At 38.0% G+C, this 26,007-nt stretch overlaps 1 non-coding gene and 2 pseudogenes across 3 annotated transcripts; 2 read left to right on the forward strand and 1 right to left on the reverse strand.

The window, feature by feature from the left end:
- On the forward strand, window positions 1-1,875 carry AT5G31685 (annotated as a pseudogene; the record flags this gene model as incomplete). Its single annotated transcript has 4 exons — window positions 1-885; window positions 1,002-1,076; window positions 1,202-1,375; window positions 1,450-1,875.
- Window positions 1,876-6,763: 4,888 nt separating this feature from the next.
- AT5G31702 lies at window positions 6,764-9,382 on the reverse strand (annotated as a pseudogene; the record flags this gene model as incomplete). The annotated part of the gene is made up of 1 exon: window positions 6,764-9,382.
- Window positions 9,383-9,964: 582 nt separating this feature from the next.
- Window positions 9,965-10,047, forward strand: MIR5643a. The gene has a single exon (NR_142798.1). It is a non-coding gene; the product is annotated as a microRNA ath-MIR5643a precursor (primary transcript).
- The last annotated feature ends 15,960 nt before the right edge of the window (window positions 10,048-26,007 follow it).

Consider the following 26,007-nt stretch of genomic DNA (forward strand, 5'->3'; position numbering starts at 1 on the left):
ATGAGTTTTCCACGAAACAGCGTTTCTCCCTCGGTTTCCAGTAGGCTCGCCGATTCCATCGATTCCAATCACCGAAATGATCTTCCCCCGATTTACAAGCGTCGAATTGTTTGGACTTCATCTGAGGGCTCCGAGGCTGATGCAGCGTCGTCTTCGAATGCATTCGAGGAAACTCCCTTTGTGGCTCGGGAGGACGCTACTGCTGATATTGCTCGCGAGCTAGATTTGCCCAAAGATTCCGACCCTTCCCTTGTTCGTAAGCTCCGTGTCCCAACTGCTGACGAGGCCGGTGCTTCAAATTGGCAGGACGTGACCGAGCCGTTTTATCCCAAAGTTAAGATCGAAGAGCATCTGTTTTTCGGGCCTGATGAGACGGAGAACCTTGTTCTAGCGTTCGAGCAGACCGCTTTTGAGAAAGCCGAGAAAAAGAAGTGGAAGAAAAACAAAAAGGTGGTTCGTTTTGGCAACGTCACCCTTCGCGTTCCTAACCCAAATGAGCGAGTCGACGATCCTCCCGAGGGCTTTCTCACTCTGTACGAAGGATTTTTCTACCTTTGTTTTCTCTGGTTGCCCGTCCCGAGGCTGATTTTGGATTACGTGACCTCGTATCAAATAGCCCTCTCGCAAATTACTGCCCAATCGCTAAGACATCTCATCGGGATTCTGGTGCGTGGTTATGAAACCGAGAGTGAGGTCACGCTTGCTCACCTCCAAAATTATTTGGAGATCCGGCGAGTTCCGAAGTCCGAGGCGGATAGATTCTATATTTCTTCGGCCAAGAACAGGAAGATTATCGAGGGTTTTCCGAGCAAGGATGATGCCTACACTGATTACTTCTTCTTCGTGGCTTTGGAGGACGCTGTCCTTGAAGATCTCGTCGGGAAAGTTCTGACGAAATGGGGAATTTTGGATAGTTTAGACATTCCGTGAGTTGACTTGTCTGTGCCCGAGGTGATTACTATAATTTATGCTGACATTATTTTGTTGATCTGTTTCCGCAGATCGCCCGATCAGGTTTCTCGAACCGTGTCCTGACGATCTCATTTCCTGTCATCGAGAGCTATCGGCCTGCAAGTGTCACTCGATGAAGCACTTCTCCCGAGATCGAGTCAAAAGAACGCTCAGGCTATTTCATTGCATTTCCTGTCCATCCAGCTTAGAATCCGCCGATCACCGAACGCAATTTTTCGTCGATATGCAGACTTTTAAACCCACCATCCGAGAAGTTTACGAGAAGAAGAGGCTTGCCACTGAGAGGAAACGTGCGGCCGTGGAAAGACGCGTCGTGGAAGAGAGCGGCGCTGCTGAACCTTCCTGGGCTCGGGAGGTTGTTCCAGAGGTTGCTACACCCGCCGCACCGGATGTTGTCGACCAAGTCCTAGCCGATCCTCCGGCCAAAGCCCCCAGAACACAGAACCAACAACCCAATCCACAATGGTCAACAATCAGATCCCCGGTAACACAGTTGACACAGAGGGAAACCCGATCCCTCCAAACAAGAACAGGCAAATCGATCTTTGGCACAACAACTCGAAGCAGCTACCTCCCAAGGACAGATCAGGACTACCCGTTTTGGTGCAAGGTATCTTCAGGATCGATGAACAGCAGCAGATCTCAACCCAACACGGCTCGTGTTCCACACGCCTGACAATACTACAAGGCCCGTACACCGAACCGCACAGGAAATTGGAAGAGATCAAACCGAGTCGGCAATCTTGGGAACTCGGGAAACGAATCGAGCAGAAGGAAACGATCCGTAGCTCCCTCCTCCACGAGCAGAAATTGGCAAGGTCGATCAGATCGGGGTCTCGGACGATGAAGATTCAGAAGAAAACGTTCGGTGGGCTGAGGAGTACGCCAGAGAACAGGAAATAAGCGCTATCAAGCTCTCCCTAGACAAGGCAGAAAACGAGATGAAGCTCGTAATAAACAATTCTGTTGTTCTTTGAGAAACTCACAAAGATCCGTTCTTTGAAGAAACCCTTAGTACAATTTCTCTTTTGCGAGTTTCAACTCTCACAACATCAAGTCATTTTTTACCCTAAAATACTAACCAAATTTCTTCTGCTTCTCAAACAAAGATTTGATGGTGTAGCTGAAGTCCGTATGAGTCTTTGTCTTTGTATCTTCTAACAAGGAAACACTACTTAGGCTTTTAAGATCTGATGTTTAAATTTTATATTCAATCATACAGTTGACATCTAGTTATATTAGACTCCTAGAAACTAACCAAGCTTCTTCTTGCTTCTCAAAGCTTTGATCGTGTAGCCGTAGTCCGTATGAGTCTTTGTCTTTGTATCTTCCAGCAAGGATACAATATTTTGGATTTTAAGATCCGGTTGCGGTTCTTGTTGTTATACTCACTCATACACATGACATCTAGTCTTACTTGACCCCAAAACACAAACCAAGCTTCTTCTTGCGTCTCAAAGCTTTGATGGTGTAGCCGTAGTCCATATGAGTCTTTGTCTTTGTTTCTTCTAACAAGAAAACAATACTTAGGCTTTTATGATCTAATTGCGGTTTTAGATCTTATACTGAATGATACAAATGATATCAAGTCATATTTGACTCCAAACACTAACCAAGTTTTTTCTTGCTTCTCAAACAAACCTTTTATGGTGTAACTGAAGTCCGTATGAGTCTTTGGCTTTGCATCTTCTAACCAGGAAACACTACTTAGGCTTTTAAGATATGGTTGCGGTGTAAGTTCTTATACTTAATCATACACATGACATCAAGTCATATTTGACTCCAAAACACTAATCAAGCTTCTTCTTGCTTCTCAAACCTTTGATGGTGTAGTCGTAGTCCGTATGAGTCTTTGTCTTTGTATCTTCTAACAAGGATAAAATACATAGACTTTTAAGAACCTGTTGTGGTTTAAGAACATGCAGTCATATTTATCTCCAAAACACTAACCAAGGTTCTTCTTGCTTCAAAAACAAAGCCTTGATGGTGTAACTGAAGTCCGTATGAGTCTTTGGCTTTTTATCTTCTAACAAGGAAACAGTACTTAGGCTTTTAAGATCGAGTTGTTGTTTAAGTTCTTATACTCAATCATACACATGAAATCTAGTCATATTTGACTCCTAGAAACTAACCAAGCTTCTTCTTGCGTCTCAAAGCTTTGATGGTGCAGTCGTAGTTCGTATGAGTCTTTGTCTTTATATCTTCTAACAAGGATACAATACTTAGGCTCTTAAGATCCGATTGCGGTTTAAGTTCTTATATTCAATCATACACATGACATCAAGACATATTTGACTCCAAAACACTAACCAAGCTTCTTCTTCCTTCTCAAAGCGTTGATGGTGTAGCTATAGTCTGTATGGGTCTTTGTCTTTGTCTCTTTTAACAAGGATAAAATACTTAGGCTTTTAAGATCATGTTGCGGTTCTAGTTTTTATTCTCACTCATACACATGACATCTAGTCATATTTGACTCCACAACACTAACCAAGCTTCTTCTTGCTTCTCAAAGCTTTGATGGTGTAGCTGAAGACCGTATTTGTCGTTGGCTTTGTATTTTCTAACAAGAAAGCACTACTTAGGCTTTTAAGATCTGATTGCGGTTCTAGTTCTTATACTCAATGATACACATGACATCAAGTCATATTTGACTCCAAAACACTAACCAAGTTTCTTCTTGCTTCTCAAACAAAACTTTGATGGTGTAGCTGATGTCCGTATGAGTCTTTGGCTTTGTATCTTCTAACAAGGAAACACTACTTAGGCTATTAAGATTCGGTTGCGGTTTAAGTTCTTATACTCAATCATACACATGACATCTAGTCATATTTGACTGCTAGAAACTAATAAAGCTTCTTCTTGCTTCTCAAAGCCTTATCGTGTAGTCGTAGTTCGTATGAGTCTTTGTCTTTGTATCTTCTAATAAGGATACAATACTTAGGCATTTATGATCCGGTTGAGATTCTAGTTGTTATACTCACTCATACTGATAGACTCCCGAAGAGAGATTAATCCCAATTTCGGCACTTGCAAGATCTAGAGTGGATATTCTCAAAGTCTCCAAACGTGACTTTGAGATACATATGGAAAGTACTCCAATAGGTTTATTCAGCGAGAACATATCCTCATAATCCTGCAAAAGAGACATCATCTCAGTCGGCATCACCGGTGCACAGTTAGTCAAGCTCATGAGAGCTTCTTCATATTTAAGCAATAAACATGGATGTTTTGATAACAAATCATTTATAACCTACTAGCCCTCACAAACAAATTTGATTGCTCGTCTATGCATTCTTCCATGTGCTTTAACGGAAGTTGATTTTGATAATCTTCACGAGGATCTCTTGATTGCCTCATATGATAAGTGCTTATCTCTCGATCATTAGCCTTCTTGATTGGCCTCCAAATTGTACAACCGTCACCAAAAGAAAGCAAATTAACTTTCATTCTTCTTTGGGAGTTTAGATAGGTACCTCGGGCTTTAATTTTTGATGCATCATCTACTGGTTTCTCCTTGACAAAAATATTGCATTCAACTCTAGGTGATTGTTTGTGGACCATGATGGCCTCAACTTGAGCGAATCCTCCTAATTCACGTCGTTTTTCTTTAGGTAACTCTTGGTTTAGAACTGGTTGGGACACATATGGCGATCCGTTCTTGTTCAAGATGGTGATTTTGAAACATAGTCAGCTCGAAAAGCTTGTGAAGTGGTTGACACCAAATGATGATTCTCCTCTTTTGTGCTTCCTTTGACAAGAACAAGTGCATGACACAAGAACTAGATTTTTTTAAACCTTGACTAACTACTTCCATACATGAGTTTGGTGAGCTCATTTTCGATTCTAATGAACTATTAGTTAGCTCAAGTTTTTGAGGGTAAGTTGCAACGAAATGTCCTTTCTTACGACAGTTATAACAGGTGACTCTCCTGGATTTTGAAAGATGAGAAGACTTACATTGCTTTCGTTGACCGCTTGATTCAAGTGATGGTTGTCGGCTTTGCTTGTGAACTACAATTTGTTCAGGGACCTTCTTTGGTTGGCATGTTGACTTAGCCTCCATTTTCGGATTTTTAAAGTGCTTAATTAACTCTTCAAAAAGATCAGGTTGTGTCTTAGCCTCCACGGGTGTTGAGGTTTTCTTTTGATTTGGGTATAAGGATGCTTTCTTTTCTTGAACTTCTAACCCTTGGAATTTGGAATTGGCTTTTGGAGCGCGTTTTAGTGCTTGTGGAGCATACTTATTCCTTAGCAATTTTTTAAGCTCTCTCCACGAGGTGATATTTGTCTCCTTGTGATACCAACGTTCATTAATTTCTTGCAATCACCATTTGTAAGCATCTCCCGTGAGTTTTCTAAGTGCATAAGATAATCTCTTCTCTCTCGGGATGTGTTTGTCGTAAAACCATTCATCCGTGTCATTCTCCCACTCCAGGTAGTCTCTTTTTCCTGAAAAGTTATTAAGTTCATTAGCCAATTGATAATATTCAGGATAAGTTAAAGATTTGGATTTGGCAGTGTGAGAGATATTTTGTGGGCTGCTCCGTGTTGATCTCATTATGTCGTCTGGTGGCTTGGATTTAAGATCTTGTTCCTTCCTTTGTCGTGCGCTTTTATACTCTTGACAAAATGAATCTATTTTGCTGTCTATTATTCACTCCATGTTTGTGGTAAAGGCTTCAATTAGGAGCTTGTTCGGGTCATGGCTTGATCTCTCCTCAGATTTCGCAATTCCGACGTGAAAAAATAAGCAAAAATACTTCAGTAACAAGTTCCTTTTTGTAATTGAAAGGATTCAACACAAAAAACACAAAATGACCCTTCAACTTAGATAAAACTCTCCTAGAACCCTAATCACGACTGTTTGACTTGATCAGCAAAAAATAATTATCAAATTGCGCAAAACAATGCTAGAAACAATTTTAACAAATACTATACTCTTTTTTTGAATATGAGCCAGTTTATTTCACAATTTCACAATTATGAAAATTAAAACAAGATGATAGACAGAAACAACTTAACCTCCAAGTGTGCTCTGGTACTCTGATAGATTCCCGCAGAGAGATTAATCCCAATTTCGGCACTTGGAAATTTAGAGTGGATATTCTCGAAATAGAGACGATACACGACTCAAAGTCGAGATGATGGATTGAATGACGCCACAAAAGGATGCGGAAAGGCCTTTTGATAAGTCGAGAAAGATCAAAATTCGACATACGAAAACGGATCCATGATCTATTTTTAAGAGAGAGTTTTTGATAAAACGATAGATGAGTTCTCAAAATAGATTACAAGGGGTTTATAAAGAAGAAAGAAGACTTGGAACACACTCAAAAGACTACCTTGAAAAATGAAAAGAAATAAAGACTAGTTTGAAAGTTTAAAGATAACACTTCCACTTCTTGGCACCAAAATGACTGTTGAAATGCTATTTTCGTCACTCCTCTTGACCAGCAAATTACCCACTTGGTTTGGAATCTTCTTGGGCTTGTGATGGTCATAAAATTCGCTGGACTTCATATATATATTTGATTGGGCCAACTTCTAAATGTTATACCATGGTTTGAATCATCAAATGAGTGATTGGATGTATATCATTTGCCTCATTAAAATCCTTGTCAAGAAAACCCATTGGGACAAAACTTGACAAGGGGAAAGGAGTACAAATAAGACACATGCCCATGTGATGATCATGTAACAAAACCAATGAGGTTAAGATAACATCTTTCATATACTCTTTCTCCGCTAGAAGCTCATTCTCTAGTTCAAAATACTCCTCAGGTTCAAGTTACTCATCTGCTTCAAGCTCTTCCTCGGCTACAAGCTCTTGATCGAATTTCAAGTCCTTTGTGCTTTTCATGATCACATCACTTACACATGACATCAAGTCATAATTGACTCCAAAACACTAACCAAGCTTCTTCTTTCTTCTCAAAGCTTTGACTGCGTAGCCGTCGTCCGTATGAGTCTTTGTCTTTGTATCCTTTAACAAGGATAAAATACTTAGGCTTTTAAGATCCGGTTGCAGTTCTAGTTGTTATACTCACTCATACACCTGACATCAAGTCATATTTGACTCTAAAACACTAACCAAGCTTCTTCTTGCTTCTCAAAGCTTTGATGGTGTAGCCGTAGTCCGTATGAGTCTTTGTCTTTGTATCTTCTAACAAGGATACAATACTTAGGCTTTTAAGATCTCGTTACGGTTCTAGTTGTTATACTCACTCATACACATGACATCTAGTCATCTTTGACTCCAAAACACTAATCAAGCTTCTTCTTGCTTCTCAAAGCTTTGATGGTGTAGTAGAAGTAAGTATGAGTCGTTGGCTTTGTATCTTCTAACAAGGAAACACTACTTAGGCTTTTAAGATCCGAGTTTTGTTATAGTTCTTATACTCCATCATACACATGACATCTAGTCATATTTGACTCCAAAACACTTACCAAGCTTCTTCTTGCTTCTCAAAACTTTGATGGTGTAGTCGTAGTCCGTATGAGTCTTCTTCTTTGTATCTTCTAACAATAATACAAAACTTAGGCTTTTAAGATCCGATTGCGGGTCTAGTTGTTATACAAAGTCATACACATGACATCTAGTCATATTTGACTCCAAAACACTAACCAAGCTTCTTCTTGCTTCTCAAAGCTTTGATGGTGTAGCCGAAGTCCGTATAAGTCGTTGGCTTTGTATCTTCTAACAAGGAAACACTACTTAGGCTTTTAAGATCTGATTGTGGTAGTTCTTCTACTCAATCATACACATGACATCAAGTTATATTTGACTCCAAAAAACTAACCAAGCTTCTTCTTGCTTCTCAAAACTTTGATGTTGTAGTCGTAGTCCGTATGAGTCTTTGTCTTTTTATCGACTATTAAGGATTCAATACTTGGGCTTTTAAGATCCGATTGCGGTTCTAGTTGTTTTACTCATTTATACACATGACATTTATTCATATTTGACTCCAAAACACTAACCAAGCTTCTTCATAAGCATAAGCATTATTGGTGGAGCATCATTGAGATCGCCTTTCAGGACCTTCTTTCCCTTTGTTCGGCGGAGAATGCTCGTGAGTACGGAGTCTATCATCTCCATGTATGTGGTAGACACAGTGTCTGTAGACTCCCTGGAGTAAAGAACATTCGCTATAGAGCGCTGATAGTAGCGAATCAAATGACTTCGGATTTGGTTGCTCTTGGACCGCAGTGAGTTCAACGTTATATCATTCCCGATAGTAGCCCACAAATCCTTCAGCTCTTCCCTAACGAGGTCCCAGTCGAGTCTGTTCCGCAGCTTTGTCTCCATGCGCCGTGACTCTGGCTCATACTCGAATTCCTGGGTGCAGAAATGTCTGGGCTCAAATTCCAGTTGATCAAAAAGCAATAGGCATTAAGAACAACTAATCTAGAAGAGATCTATAAATCAAACTCAACCACCTAACATACCGAGGATTCTAAACTACTTTAACCCATCCTCAGAAACCTAGTCACTACTCAGACATCATTGCTGAAAACATATATGAAGAATGAAGACATGATAGCAATAGAGAAATAACAAGATGATAACATGATGAACAACATTGTAAAATAAACGAAAAGCGAATACTGAATAGATTAAGAGAAATCAAGATTACAAAAGTGAAGAACACACAAACTGTTTGCGGAATCAAGTACATGCTACTTATAGCAAAATATTCTGAAGCCCTAATACTCAAAACGACATAGTATAGGGATGGATTAAGAACGGTACTCGACCCAGGTGGTTGAGTGATTGGTCGAGTGATTAGCTGGAGTCTTCTTCTCTTCTTTATGCTGGAGTGTCTTGTTGAGTGCGGAATCAAGAAGTCTTCGAAGCTGGCAGTCGAGTATGACGTCGAGTGGTTGGTGATGGTGGGACTCGACCATGTAGTCGCGGGAGTGATCGAGTGAAGGTGATGGCAATGCTCGATCATGTAGTCGAGTGGTGATGAGAAGTGATACTCGACCATGTAGTCGCGTGAGTGATCGAGTGAAGGTGATGGCAATCCTTGATCATGTAGTCGAGTGGTGATGAGAAGTGATGAAGGCAGCTACTCGACTAGGGGGTCGAGTGGTGGTGTGAAGTGATAAAGTCATCTACTCGACCAGGGGGTAGTGGTGTGTTGTAAAAGTTGTGGCCGAGTACTTCAGGAACTTCAGGATGACGGTATTCGAGCTAATGGTCGAGTATGTTGATTTCATCAGGTCCTATGTTGATTTCATCAGGTCCACTTCTTCAAATTAGCTCACCAACAGCTCCAAATTACCTTAAAACAACACATATATGCAATATTCATGCAAAACTATCCTAGACATGCAAAGTGATGACAAATGATGAGAAATAGTATAAAACAAAGGTGATATGATTGTAAAGTGATAAACAATGGATGATCTAAACGAGTAAAATGCACACTTATCATTCATGCTTCTCAAAGCGTTAATTGTGTAGCGGAAGTTCGTATATGTCGTTGGTTTTGTATCTTCTAACAACGAAACACTACTCCGGCTTTAAAGATCTAATTGCGGTTCTAGTTCTTATACTCAATCATACACATGACATCAAGTCATATTTGACTCCAAAACACTAACCAAGCTTCTTCTTACTTCTCAAAGCTTTGATGGTGTAGCTGAAGTCCGTATGAGTCTTTGGCTTTGTATCTTCTAACAAGGAAACAGTACTTAAGCTTTTGAGATCCGGTTGCGGTTAAGTTCTTATACTCAATCATACACATGACATCAAGTCATATTCGACTCCAAAACACTAACTAACTTCTTTTTGCTTCTCAAAGCTTTGATGTGTAGCCGAAGTCAGTATGAGTATTTGTCTTTGTATCTTCTAACAAGGATACAATACTTAGGCTTTTAAGATTCGGTTCCGGTTCTAGGTCTTATACTCAGTCATAGACATGACATCTAGTCATATTTGACTCCAAAAAACTAACCAAGCTTCTTCTTGCTTCTCAAACCTATGATAGTGTAGCCGTAATCCGTATGAGTCTTTGTCTTTGTATCTTCTAACAAGGATACAATATTTAGGCTTTTAAGATCTGGTTGCGAATCTGGTTGTTATACTCACTCACACACATGAAATCTAGTCATATTTCACTCCAAAACACTAATCAACCTTCTTCTTGCTTCTCAAAGCTTTGATGGTGTAGCCGTAGTCCAAATGAATCGTTGGCTTTGTATCTTCTAACAAGGAAACAATACTTAGGCTTTTAAGATCCGATCGATGTTCTAGTTTTATTACTCAATGATACACATGACATCAAGTCATATTTGACTCCAAAACACTAACCAAGTTTCTTCTTGCTTCTCAAACAAAGCGTTGATGGTGTAGCTGAAGTCCGTATGAGTCTTTGGCTTTGTATCTTCTAACAAGGAAACACTACTTGGTTTTAGACATTCAGTTGCGGTTTAAGTTCTTATACTCAATCATACACATGACATCTAGTCGTATTTGACTCCTAGAAACTAACCAAGCTTCTTCTTGCTTCTCAAAGCTTTGATGGTGTAGCCGTAGTCCGTATGAATCTTTATCTTTGTATCTTCTAACAGGATACAATACTAAGGCTTTTAATAACCGGTTGCGGTTCTAGTTGTTATACTCACTCACAAACCTGATGTCTAGTCATATTTGACTCCAAAACACTAACAAAACTTCTTCTTGCTTCTCAAAGCTTTCATGGTGTATTCGTAGTCCGTATGAGTCTTTGTTTTTGTATCTTCTAACAAGGATACAATACTTAGGCTTTTAAGATCTAGTTGCGGTTCTAGTTGTTATACTCACTCATACACATGACATCTAGTCATATTAGACTCCAAAACACTAACCAAGCTTCTTGTTGCTTCTTAAAGCTTTGATGGTGTAGCTGAAGTCCGTATGAGTCGTTGGCTTTGTATCTTCTTACAAGGAAATACTACTTAGGTTTTTAAGATCCGATTGCGGTTCTAGTTCTTATACTCAATGATACACATGCCATCAAGTCATATTTGACTCCAAAACACTAACCAAGCTTCTTCTTGCTTCTCAAAGCTTTGATGGTCTAGCCGTAATCCATTGAGTCTTTGGCTTTGTACTTCTAACAAGGATACAATACTTAGGCTCTTAAGATTCGATTGAAGTTCTAGTTGTTATACTCACTCGTACACATGACATCTAGTCATATTTGTTTCCAAAACACTAACCAAGCTTTTTCTTGCTTCTTAAAACTTGGATTGTGTAGCACAAGTCCGTATGAGTCGTTTGATTTGTATCTTCTAACAAGGAAACATTACTTAGGCTTTTAAGATCCGATTGTGGTTTAAGTTCTTATACTAAATCATACACATGACATCTAGTCATATTTGAATCCTAGAAACTAACCAAGCTTCTTCTTGCTTCTCAAAGCTTTGATGGTGTAGCCGTAGTGCGTATGAGTCTTTGGCTTTGTCTCTTCTAACAAGGATACAAGGCTTTTAAGATCTGGTTGCGGTTCTTGTTGTTATACTCAATGATAAACATGACATCAAGTCATATTTGACTCCAAATCACTAACCAACCTCCTTCTTGCTTCTCAAAGCTTTGTTGGTGTAGTCGTAGTCTATATGAGTCTTCGTCTTTGTCTCTTCTCACTTGGAAACAATTCTTAGGCTTTTAAGATCCGTATGCGATTCTAGTTCTTATACTCAATGATACAAATGACATCAAGTCATATTTGACTCGAAAACACTAACCAAGTTTTTCTTTCTTTTCAAACAAAGCTTTGATGGTGTTGCTGAAGTCCGTATGATTCTTTGGCTTTGTATGTTCTTACAAGGAAACACTACTTAGGCTTTGAAGATCCGATTGCGGTTTAAGTTTTTATACTCAGTCATACACATGACATATAGTCATATTTGACTCCTATAAACCAACCAAGCTTCTTCTTGCTTCTCAAAGCTTTGATGGTGTAGCCGTAGTCCGTATGAGTCTTCGTCTTTGTATCTTCTAACAAGGATATAATACTTAGGCTTTTAAGATCCAGTTGCGGTTCTAGTTGTTATACACTCATACACCTGACATTTAGTCATATTTGACTCCAAAACACAAACAAAACTTCTTCTTGCTTCTCAAAGCTTTGATGGTGTATTCGTAGTCCGTATGAGTCTTTGTTTTTGTATCTTCTAACAAGGATACAATACTTAGGCTTTTAAGATCCAGTTGCGGTTCTAGTTGTTATACTCACTCATACACATGACATCTAGTCATATTAGACTCCAAAACACTAACCAAGCTTCTTCTTGCTTCTTAAAGCTTTGATGGTGTAGCTGAAGTCCGTATGAGTCGTTGGCTTTGTATCTTCTTACAAGGAAACACTACTTAGGTTTTTAAGATCCGACTGCGGTTCTAGTTCTTATACTAAATGATACATATGCCATCAAGTCATATTTGACTCCAAAACACTAACCAAGCTTCTTCTTGCTTCTCAAAGCTTTGATGGTCTAGCCGTAGTCCGTTGAGTGTTTGGCTTTGTACTTCTAACAAGGATACAATACTTAGGCTTTTAAGATTCGATTGAAGTTCTAGTTGTTATACTCACTCGTACACATGACATCTATTCATATTTGTTTCCAAAACACTAACCAAGCTTTTTTTTGCTTCTTAAAACTTGGATTGTGTAGCACAAGTCCGTATGAGTCGTTTGATTTGTATCTTCTAACAAGGAAACACTACTTAGACTTTTAAGATCCGATTGCGGTTTAAGTTCTTATACTTAATCATACACATGACATCAAGTCATATTTGAATCCTAGAAACTAACCAAGCTTCTTCTTGCTTCTCAAAGCTTTGATTGTGTAGCCGTAGTGCGTATGAGTCTTTGGCTTTGTGTCTTCTAACAAGGATACAAGGCTTTTAAGATCCGGTTGCGGTTCTAGTTGTTATACTCAATGATAAACATGACATCAAGTCATATTTGACTCCAAAACACTAACCAAGCTTCTTCTTGCTTCTCAAAGCTTTGTTGGTGTAGTCGTGGTCTATATGAGTCTTTGTCTTTGTATCTTCTCACAAGGAAACAATTCTTAGGCATTTAAGATCCGGTTGCGATTCTAGTTCTTATACTCAATGATACAAATGACATCAAGTCATATTTGACTCCAAAACACTAACCAAGTTTTTCTTGCTTCTCAAACAAACCTTTGATGGTGTAGCTGAAGTCCGCATGATTCCTTGGCTTTGTATCTTCTTACAAGGAAACACTACTTAGGCTTTTAAGATTCAGTTGCGATTTAAGTTTTTATACTCAATCATACACATGACATATAGTCATATTTGACTCCTATAAACTAACCAAACTTCTTCTTTCTTCTCAAAGCTTTGATGGTGTAGCCATAGTCCGTATGAGTCTTTGTCTTTGTAAATTCTAACTAGGATATAATAGTTAGGCTTTTAAGATCCAGTTGCGGTTCTAGTTGTTATACTCAATGATACACATGACATCAAGTCATATTTGACTCCAAAACACTAACCAAGCTTCTTCTTGCTTCTCAAAGCTTTGATGGTCTAGCCGTAGTCGGTTGAGTCTTTGGCTTTGTATCTTCTAACAAGGATACAATACTTAGGCTTTTAGGATCCGGTTGCAATTCTAGTTGTTATACTCACTCATACACATGACATCTAGTCATAGTTGACTCCAAAACACTAACCAAGCTTCTTCTTGTTTCTCAAAGCTTTGATGGTGTAGCCGAAGTCCGTATGAGTCGTTGGCTTTGTATCCTCTGACAAGGAAACACTACTTAGGCTTTTAAGATCCGATTGCGGTTCTAGTTCTTATACTCAATCATACATATGACATCAAGTCATATCTGACTCCCAAAAACTAACCAAGCTTCTTCTTGCTTCTCAAACAAAGCTTTGATGGTGTAGCTGAATTTCATATGAGTCTTTGGCTTTGTATCTTATAGCAAGGAAACATTACTTAGGCTTTTAAGATACGGTTGGTTTATGTTCTTATACTTAATCATACACATGACATCTAGTCATATTTGACTCGTAGAAACTAACCAAGCTTCTTCTTGTTTATCAAAGCTTTGATGGTGTAGCTGTAGTTCGTATGAATCTTTGTCTTTGTATCTTCTAACAAGGATACAATACTTACTCCTTTAAGATCCAGTTGCGGTTCTAATTTTTATACTCACTCATACACATGACATCTAGTCATATTTGACATTAAAACACTAACAAAGCTTCTACTTGCTTCTCAAAGCTTTGATGGTGTAGGCGAAGTCCGTATGTGTTTTTGGCTTTGTATCTTCTAACAAGGAAACACTACTTCGGCTTTGAAGATCCAATTGCGGTTCTCGTTCTTAAACTCAATCATACACATGACATCAAGTCATATTTGATTCCAAAACACTAACCAAGCTTCTTCTTGCTTCTCAAAGCTTTGATGGTGTAGCTGAAGTCCATATGAGTCTTTGGATTTGTATCTTTTAACAAGGAAACACTACTTAGGCTTTTGAGATCCTATTGCGGTTCTAGTTCTTAAACTCAATCATACACATGACATCAAGTCATATTAGACTCCAAGACACTAAGCAAGCTTCTTCTTGCTTCTCAAAGCTTTAATTGTGTAGCTGAAGTCTGTATGAGTCTTTGGCTTTATATCTTCTAACAAGGAAACACTACTTAGGCTTTTAAGATCCAGTTGCGGTTTTTGTTCTTATACTCAATCATAAACATGACATCTAGCCATATTTGACTCTAAAACTTTAACCAAGCTTCTTCTTGCTTCTCAAAGCTTTGATGGTGTAGCTGTAGTCCGTATGACTCTTTGTCTTTGTATCTTCTAACAAGGTTACAATACTTAGGATTTTAAGATTCGGTTGCGGTTCTAGTTGTTATACTCACTCATACACATGACATCAAGCCATATTTGACTCCAAAACACTAACCAAGCTTCTTCTTGCTTCTCAAAGCTTTGATGGTGTAGCCGTAGTCTGTATGAGTCTTTGTCTTTGTATCTTCTAACAAAAAAACACTATGGCTTTTAAAACTCGGTTGCGGTTTAATTTCTTGCACTCAATCATACACATGACATCGGGTCATATTCGAAACCAAAACCCTAACGAAGCTTCTTTTTGCTTTTAAAAGCTTTGATGGTGTAGCCAAAGTGCGTATAAGTCGTTTGCGTTTTGTCTTCTAACATGGAAAAACTACTTTGGCTTTTAAGATCTCGTTGCGGTTCTAGTTCTTATACTTAATCATACACATGACATCTAGTCATATTCGACTCCAAAACACTAACCAAGCTTCTTCTTGCTTCTCAAAGCTTTGATGGTGTAGCCGAAGTCCGTATGAGTCGTTGGCTTTGTATCCTCTGACAAGGAAACACTACTTAGGCTTTTAAGATCCGATTGCGGTTCTAGTTCTTATACTCAATCATACATATGACATCAAGTCATATCTGACTCCCAAAAACTAACCAAGCTTCTTCTTGCTTCTCAAACAAAGCTTTGATGGTGTAGCTGAATTTCGTATGAGTCTTTGGCTTTGTATCTTATAGCAAGTAAACATTACTTAGGCTTTTAAGATACTGTTGGTTTATGTTCTTATACTTAATCATACACATGACATCTTGTCATATTTGACTCGTAGAAACTAACCAAGCTTCTTCTTATTTATCAAAGCTTTGATGGTGTAGCTGTAGTTCGTATGAATCTTTGTCTTTGTATCTTCTAACAAGGATACAATACTTACGCCTTTAAGATCCAGTTGCGGTTCTAATTTTTATACTCACTCATACACATGACATCTAGTCATATTTGATGTTAAAACACTAACAAAGCTTCTACTTGCTTCTCAAAGCTTTGATGGTGTAGGCGAAGTCCGCATGTGTTTTTGGCTTTGTATCTTCTAACAAGGAAACACTACTTCGGCTTTGAAGATCCGATTGCGGTTCTCGTTCTTAAACTCAATCATACACATGACATCAAGTCATATTTGATTCCAAAACACTAACCAAGCTTCTTCTTGCTTCTCAAAGCTTTGATGGTGTAGCTGAAGTCCATATGAGTCTTTGGATTTGTATCATTTAACAAGGAAACACTACTTAGGCTTTTGAGATCCTATTGGGGTTCTAGTTCTTAAACTCAATCATACACATGACATCAAGTCATATTAGACTCCAAGACACTAAGCAAGCTTCTTCTTGCTTCTCAAAGCTTTAATTGTGTAGTTGAAGTCTGTATTAGTCTTTGGCTTTATATCTTCTAACAAGGAAACACTACTTAGGCTTTTAAGATCCAGTTGCGGTTTTTGTTCTTATACTCAATCATAAACATGACATCTAGTCATATTTGACTCTAAAACTTTAACCAAGCTTCTTCTTGCTTCTCAAAGCTTTGATGGTGTAGCTGTAGTCCGTATGACTCTTTGTCTTTGTATCTTCTAACAAGGTTACAATACTTAGGATTTTAAGATTCGGTTGCGGTTCTAGTTGTTATACTCACTCATACACATGACATCAAGCCATATTTGACTCCAAAACACTAACCAAGCTTCTTCTTGCTTCTCAAAGCTTTGATGGTGTAGCCGTAGTCTGTATGAGTCTTTGTCTTTGTATCTTCTAACAAAAAAACACTACTTGGGCTTTTAAAACTCGGTTGCGGTTTAATTTCTTGTACTCAATCATACACATGACATCGGGTCATATTCGAAACCAAAACCCTAACGAAGCTTCTTCTTGCTTTTAAAAGCTTTGATGGTGTAGCCAAAGTCCGTATAAGTCGTTTGCGTTTTGTCTTCTAACATGGAAAAACTACTTTGGCTTTTAAGATCTCGTTGCGGTTCTAGTTCTTATACTTAATCATACACATGACATCTAGTCATATTCGACTCCAAAACACTAACCAAGCTTCTTCCTGCTTCTCAAAGCTTTGATGGTGTAGCTGAAGCCCGTATGATTCGTTGGCTTTGAATCTTTTAACAAGGAAATACTACTTAAGCTTTTAAGATCCGATTCTTGTTCTAGTTCTTATACTCAAATACTCAATGATACACTTGACATCAAGTCAAATTTGACTCCAAAACACTAACAAAGTTTCTTCTTGCTTCTCAAAGCTTTGATGGTGTAGCAGAAGTCCGTATGAGTCGTTGGATTTGTATCTTCTTATAGGGAAACTCTACTTAGGTTTTTAAGATCCGATTGCGGTTCTATTTCTTATACGCAATGATACACATGACATCAAGTCATATTTGACTCCAAAACACTAACCAAGCTTCTTCTTGCTTCTCAAAGCTTTGATGGTCTAGCCGTAGTCCGTTGAGTCTTTGGCTTTGTATCTTCTAACAAGGATACAATACTTAGGCTTTTAAGATCCGATTGAAGTCCTAGTTGTTATACTCACTCATACACATGACATCTAGTCATATTTGTATCCAAAACACTAACCAAGCTTTTTCTTGCTTCTCAAAACTTTGATTGTGTAGCACAAGTCCGTATGAGTCGTTGGATTTGTATCTTCTAACAAGGAAACACTACTTAGGCTTTTAAGATCCGATTGCGGTTCTATTTCTTATACTTAATCATACACATGACATCTAGTCATATTTGAATGCTAGAAACTAACCAAGCTTCTTCTTGCTTCTCAAAGCTTTGATGGTGTAGTCGTACGGCGTATGAGTCTTTGGCTTTGTATCTTCTAACACTAACCAAGTTTTTCTTGCTTCTCAAACAAAGCTTAGATGGTGTAGCTGAAGTCCGTATGAGTCTTTGGCTTTGTATCTTCTAACAAGGAAACACTACTTAGGCTTTAAAGATCCAGTTGCAGTTTAAGTTTTTATACTCAATCATACACATGACATATAGTCATATTTGACTCCTATAACCTAACCAAGCTTCTTCTTGCTTCTCAAAGCTTTGATGGTCTAGCCGTAGTCGGTTGAGTCTTTGGCTTTGTATCTTCTAACAAGGATACAATACTTAGGCTTTTAGGATCCGGTTGCAATTCTAGTTGTTATACTCACTCATACACATGACATCTAGTCATAGTTGACTCCAAAACACTAACCAAGCTTCTTCTTGTTTCTCAAAGCTTTGATGGTGTAGCCGAAGTCCGTATGAGTCGTTGGCTTTGTATCCTCTGACAAGGAAACACTACTTAGGCTTTTAAGATCCGATTGCGGTTCTAGTTCTTATACTCAATCATACATATGACATCAAGTCATATCTGACTCCCAAAAACTAACCAAGCTTCTTCTTGCTTCTCAAACAAAGCTTTGATGGTGTAGCTGAATTTCATATGAGTCTTTGGCTTTGTATCTTATAGCAAGGAAACATTACTTAGGCTTTTAAGATACGGTTGGTTTATGTTCTTATACTTAATCATACACATGACATCTAGTCATATTTGACTCGTAGAAACTAACCAAGCTTCTTCTTGTTTATCAAAGCTTTGATGGTGTAGCTGTAGTTCGTATGAATCTTTGTCTTTGTATCTTCTAACAAGGATACAATACTTACTCCTTTAAGATCCAGTTGCGGTTCTAATTTTTATACTCACTCATACACATGACATCTAGTCATATTTGACATTAAAACACTAACAAAGCTTCTACTTGCTTCTCAAAGCTTTGATGGTGTAGGCGAAGTCCGTATGTGTTTTTGGCTTTGTATCTTCTAACAAGGAAACACTACTTCGGCTTTGAAGATCCAATTGCGGTTCTCGTTCTTAAACTCAATCATACACATGACATCAAGTCATATTTGATTCCAAAACACTAACCAAGCTTCTTCTTGCTTCTCAAAGCTTTGATGGTGTAGCTGAAGTCCATATGAGTCTTTGGATTTGTATCTTTTAACAAGGAAACACTACTTAGGCTTTTGAGATCCTATTGCGGTTCTAGTTCTTAAACTCAATCATACACATGACATCAAGTCATATTAGACTCCAAGACACTAAGCAAGCTTCTTCTTGCTTCTCAAAGCTTTAATTGTGTAGCTGAAGTCTGTATGAGTCTTTGGCTTTATATCTTCTAACAAGGAAACACTACTTAGGCTTTTAAGATCCAGTTGCGGTTTTTGTTCTTATACTCAATCATAAACATGACATCTAGCCATATTTGACTCTAAAACTTTAACCAAGCTTCTTCTTGCTTCTCAAAGCTTTGATGGTGTAGCTGTAGTCCGTATGACTCTTTGTCTTTGTATCTTCTAACAAGGTTACAATACTTAGGATTTTAAGATTCGGTTGCGGTTCTAGTTGTTATACTCACTCATACACATGACATCAAGCCATATTTGACTCCAAAACACTAACCAAGCTTCTTCTTGCTTCTCAAAGCTTTGATGGTGTAGCCGTAGTCTGTATGAGTCTTTGTCTTTGTATCTTCTAACAAAAAAACACTATGGCTTTTAAAACTCGGTTGCGGTTTAATTTCTTGCACTCAATCATACACATGACATCGGGTCATATTCGAAACCAAAACCCTAACGAAGCTTCTTTTTGCTTTTAAAAGCTTTGATGGTGTAGCCAAAGTGCGTATAAGTCGTTTGCGTTTTGTCTTCTAACATGGAAAAACTACTTTGGCTTTTAAGATCTCGTTGCGGTTCTAGTTCTTATACTTAATCATACACATGACATCTAGTCATATTCGACTCCAAAACACTAACCAAGCTTCTTCTTGCTTCTCAAAGCTTTGATGGTGTAGCCGAAGTCCGTATGAGTCGTTGGCTTTGTATCCTCTGACAAGGAAACACTACTTAGGCTTTTAAGATCCGATTGCGGTTCTAGTTCTTATACTCAATCATACATATGACATCAAGTCATATCTGACTCCCAAAAACTAACCAAGCTTCTTCTTGCTTCTCAAACAAAGCTTTGATGGTGTAGCTGAATTTCGTATGAGTCTTTGGCTTTGTATCTTATAGCAAGTAAACATTACTTAGGCTTTTAAGATACTGTTGGTTTATGTTCTTATACTTAATCATACACATGACATCTTGTCATATTTGACTCGTAGAAACTAACCAAGCTTCTTCTTATTTATCAAAGCTTTGATGGTGTAGCTGTAGTTCGTATGAATCTTTGTCTTTGTATCTTCTAACAAGGATACAATACTTACGCCTTTAAGATCCAGTTGCGGTTCTAATTTTTATACTCACTCATACACATGACATCTAGTCATATTTGATGTTAAAACACTAACAAAGCTTCTACTTGCTTCTCAAAGCTTTGATGGTGTAGGCGAAGTCCGCATGTGTTTTTGGCTTTGTATCTTCTAACAAGGAAACACTACTTCGGCTTTGAAGATCCGATTGCGGTTCTCGTTCTTAAACTCAATCATACACATGACATCAAGTCATATTTGATTCCAAAACACTAACCAAGCTTCTTCTTGCTTCTCAAAGCTTTGATGGTGTAGCTGAAGTCCATATGAGTCTTTGGATTTGTATCATTTAACAAGGAAACACTACTTAGGCTTTTGAGATCCTATTGGGGTTCTAGTTCTTAAACTCAATCATACACATGACATCAAGTCATATTAGACTCCAAGACACTAAGCAAGCTTCTTCTTGCTTCTCAAAGCTTTAATTGTGTAGTTGAAGTCTGTATTAGTCTTTGGCTTTATATCTTCTAACAAGGAAACACTACTTAGGCTTTTAAGATCCAGTTGCGGTTTTTGTTCTTATACTCAATCATAAACATGACATCTAGTCATATTTGACTCTAAAACTTTAACCAAGCTTCTTCTTGCTTCTCAAAGCTTTGATGGTGTAGCTGTAGTCCGTATGACTCTTTGTCTTTGTATCTTCTAACAAGGTTACAATACTTAGGATTTTAAGATTCGGTTGCGGTTCTAGTTGTTATACTCACTCATACACATGACATCAAGCCATATTTGACTCCAAAACACTAACCAAGCTTCTTCTTGCTTCTCAAAGCTTTGATGGTGTAGCCGTAGTCTGTATGAGTCTTTGTCTTTGTATCTTCTAACAAAAAAACACTACTTGGGCTTTTAAAACTCGGTTGCGGTTTAATTTCTTGTACTCAATCATACACATGACATCGGGTCATATTCGAAACCAAAACCCTAACGAAGCTTCTTCTTGCTTTTAAAAGCTTTGATGGTGTAGCCAAAGTCCGTATAAGTCGTTTGCGTTTTGTCTTCTAACATGGAAAAACTACTTTGGCTTTTAAGATCTCGTTGCGGTTCTAGTTCTTATACTTAATCATACACATGACATCTAGTCATATTCGACTCCAAAACACTAACCAAGCTTCTTCCTGCTTCTCAAAGCTTTGATGGTGTAGCTGAAGCCCGTATGATTCGTTGGCTTTGAATCTTTTAACAAGGAAATACTACTTAAGCTTTTAAGATCCGATTCTTGTTCTAGTTCTTATACTCAAATACTCAATGATACACTTGACATCAAGTCAAATTTGACTCCAAAACACTAACAAAGTTTCTTCTTGCTTCTCAAAGCTTTGATGGTGTAGCAGAAGTCCGTATGAGTCGTTGGATTTGTATCTTCTTATAGGGAAACTCTACTTAGGTTTTTAAGATCCGATTGCGGTTCTATTTCTTATACGCAATGATACACATGACATCAAGTCATATTTGACTCCAAAACACTAACCAAGCTTCTTCTTGCTTCTCAAAGCTTTGATGGTCTAGCCGTAGTCCGTTGAGTCTTTGGCTTTGTATCTTCTAACAAGGATACAATACTTAGGCTTTTAAGATCCGATTGAAGTCCTAGTTGTTATACTCACTCATACACATGACATCTAGTCATATTTGTATCCAAAACACTAACCAAGCTTTTTCTTGCTTCTCAAAACTTTGATTGTGTAGCACAAGTCCGTATGAGTCGTTGGATTTGTATCTTCTAACAAGGAAACACTACTTAGGCTTTTAAGATCCGATTGCGGTTCTATTTCTTATACTTAATCATACACATGACATCTAGTCATATTTGAATGCTAGAAACTAACCAAGCTTCTTCTTGCTTCTCAAAGCTTTGATGGTGTAGTCGTACGGCGTATGAGTCTTTGGCTTTGTATCTTCTAACACTAACCAAGTTTTTCTTGCTTCTCAAACAAAGCTTAGATGGTGTAGCTGAAGTCCGTATGAGTCTTTGGCTTTGTATCTTCTAACAAGGAAACACTACTTAGGCTTTAAAGATCCAGTTGCAGTTTAAGTTTTTATACTCAATCATACACATGACATATAGTCATATTTGACTCCTATAACCTAACCAAGCTTCTTCTTGCTTCTCAAAGCTTTGATGGTCTAGCCGTAGTCGGTTGAGTCTTTGGCTTTGTATCTTCTAACAAGGATACAATACTTAGGCTTTTAAGATCTGGTTGCAATTCTAGTTGTTATACTCACTCATACACATGACATCTAGTCATAGTTGACTCCAAAACACTAACCAAGGTTTTTCTTGCTTCTCAAAGCTTTGATGGTGTAGCCGAAGTTCGTATGAGTCGTTGGCTTTGTATCCTCTGACAAGGAAACACTACTTAGGCTTTTAAGATCCGAATGCGGTTCTAGTTCTTATACTCAATCATACATATGACATCAAGTCATATCTGACTCCCAAAAACTAACCAAGCTTCTTCTTGCTTCTCAAACAAAGCTTTGATGGTGTAGCTGAATTTCGTATGAGTCTTTGGCTTTGTATCTTATAGCAAGTAAACATTACTTAGGCTTTTAAGATACGGTTGGTTTATGTTCTTATACTTAATCATACACATGACATCTAGTCATATTTGACTCGTAGAAACTAACCAAGCTTCTTCTTGTTTATCAAAGCTTTGATGGTGTAGCTGTAGTTCGTATGAATCTTTGTCTTTGTATCTTCTAACAAGGATACAATACTTACGCCTTTAAGATCCAGTTGCGGTTCTAATTTTTATACTCACTCATACACATGACATCTAGTCATATTTGACATTAAAACACTAACAAAGCTTCTACTTGCTTCTCAAAGCTTTGATGGTGTAGGCGAAGTCCGCATGTGTTTTTGGCTTTGTATCTTCTAACAAGGAAACAGTACTTCGGCTTTGAAGATCCGATTGCGGTTCTCGTTCTTAAACTCAATCATACACATGACATCAAGTCATATTTGATTCCAAAACACTAACCAAGCTTCTTCTTGCTTCTCAAAGCTTTGATGGTGTAGCTGAAGTCCATATGAGTCTTTGGATTTGTATCTTTTAACAAGGAAACACTACTTAGGCTTTTGAGATCCTATTGCGGTTCTAGTTCTTAAACTCAATCATACACATGACATCAAGTCATATTAGACTCCAAGACACTAAGCAAGCTTCTTCTTGCTTCTCAAAGCTTTAATTGTGTAGCTGAAGTCTGTATGAGTCTTTGGCTTTATATCTTCTAACAAGGAAACACTACTTAGGCTTTTAAGATCCAGTTGCGGTTTTTGTTCTTATACTCAATCATAAACATGACATCTAGTCATATTTGACTCTAAAACTTTAACCAAGCTTCTTCTTGCTTCTCAAAGCTTTGATGGTGTAGCTGTAGTCCGTATGACTCTTTGTCTTTGTATCTTCTAACAAGGTTACAATACTTAGGATTTTAAGATTCGGTTGCGGTTCTAGTTGTTATACTCACTCATACACATGACATCAAGCCATATTTGACTCCAAAACACTAACAAAGCTTCTTCTTGCTTCTCAAAGCTTTGATGGTGTAGCCGTAGTCTGTATGAGTCTTTGTCTTTGTATCTTCTAACAAAAAAACACTACTTGGCTTTTTAAAACTCGGTTGCGGTTTAATTTCTTGTACTCAATCATACACATGACATCGGGTCATATTCGAAACCAAAACCCTAACGAAGCTTCTTCTTGCTTTTAAAAGCTTTGATGGTGTAGCCAAAGTCCGTATAAGTCGTTTGCGTTTTATCTTCTAACATGGAAAAATTACTTTGGCTTTTAAGATCTCGTTGCGGTTCTAGTTCTTATACTTAATCATACACATGACATCTAGTCATATTCGACTCCAAAACACTAACCAAGCTTCTTCCTGCTTCTCAAAGCTTTGATGGTGTAGCTGAAGCCCGTATGATTCGTTGGCTTTGAATCTTTTAACAAGGAAATACTACTTAAGCTTTTAAGATCCGATTCTTGTTCTAGTTCTTATACTCAAATACTCAATGATACACTTGACATCAAGTCAAATTTGACTCCAAAACACTAACAAAGTTTCTTCTTGCTTCTCAAAGCTTTGATGGTGTAGCAGAAGTCCGTATGAGTCGTTGGATTTGTATCTTCTTATAGGGAAACTCTACTTAGGTTTTTAAAATCCGATTGCGGTTCTATTTCTTATACGCAATGATACACATGACATCAAGTCATATTTGACTCCAAAACACTAACCAAGCTTCTTCTTGCTTCTCAAAGCTTTGATGGTCTAGCCGTAGTCCGTTGAGTCTTTGGCTTTGTATCTTCTAACAAGGATACAATACTTAGGCTTTTAAGATCCGATTGAAGTCCTAGTTGTTATACTCACTCATACACATGACATCTAGTCATATTTGTATCCAAAACACTAACCAAGCTTTTTCTAGCTTCTCAAAACTTTGATTGTGTAGCACAAGTCCGTATGAGTCGTTGGATTTGTATCTTCTAACAAGGAAACACTACTTAGGCTTTTAAGATCCGATTGCGGTTCTATTTCTTATACTTAATCATACACATGACATCTAGTCATATTTGAATGCTAGAAACTAACCAAGCTTCTTCTTGCTTCTCAAAGCTTTGATGGTGTAGTCGTAGGGCGTATGAGTCTTTGGCTTTGTATCTTCTAACACTAACCAAGTTTTTCTTGCTTCTCAAACAAAGCTTAGATGGTGTAGCTGAAGTCCGTATGAGTCTTTGGCTTTGTATCTTCTAACAAGGAAACACTACTTAGGCTTTAAAGATCCAGTTGCAGTTTAAGTTTTTATACTCAATCATACACATGACATATAGTCATATTTGACTCCTATAACCTAACCAAGCTTCTTCTTGCTTCTCAAAGCTTTGATGGTGTAGCCGTAGTCCGTATGAGTCTTTGTCTTTGTATCTTCGAACAAGGATATAATACTTAGGCTTTTAAGATCCAGTTGCGGTTCTAGTTGTTATACTCACTCATACACCTGACATTTAGTCAAATTTGACTCGAAAACACTAACCAAGTTTCTTCTTTCTTCTCAAACAAAGCTTTAATGGTGTAGCCAAAGTCCGTATGAGTCTTTGGCCTTGTGTCGTCTAACAAGGATACAATTCTTACGCCTTTAAGATCTGGTTGCGTTTCACTTCTTATACTCACTCATACACATGACATCAAGTCATATTTGACTCCAAAACACTAACCAAGCTTCTTCTTGCTTCTCAAAGCTTTGATGGTGTAGTCGTAGTCTATACGAGTCTTTGTCTTTGTATCTTCTAACAAGGATACAATACATAGGCTTTTAAGATCCGATTGCGGTTCCATTTGTTATACTCACTCATGCACATGGCATCTAGTCATATTTGACTCCAAAACAATAACCAAGCTTCTACTTGCTTCTCAAAACTTTGATGGTGTAGCCGAAATCTGTGTGAGTCGTTGGCTTTGTATCTTCTAACAAGGAAACACTACTTAGGCTTTTAAGATCCGATTGCGGTTCTAGTTCTTATACTCAATGATAAACATGACATCAAGTCATCTTTGACTCCAAAACACTAACCAAGTTTCTTCTTGCTTCTCAAACAAAGCTTTGATGGTGTAGCTAAAGTCCGTATGAGTCTTTGGCTTTGTATCTTCTAACAAAGAAACAGTACTTAGGCTTTTAAGTTCCGGTTACAGTTTAAGCTCTTATACTCAATCATACACATGACATCTAGTCATATTTAACTCCTAGAAACTAACCGAGCTTCTTCTTGCTTCTCAAAGCTTTGATGGTGTAGCCATAGTCCGTACGAGTCTTTGTCTTTGTATCTATTAACAAAGATATAGTACTTAGGCTTTTAAGATTTGGTTGCGGTTCTAGTTATTACACTCAC

Source organism: Arabidopsis thaliana, chromosome 5 (genome assembly GCF_000001735.4).
Source record: "Arabidopsis thaliana chromosome 5, partial sequence".
Lineage (NCBI taxonomy): Eukaryota > Viridiplantae > Streptophyta > Magnoliopsida > Brassicales > Brassicaceae > Arabidopsis > Arabidopsis thaliana.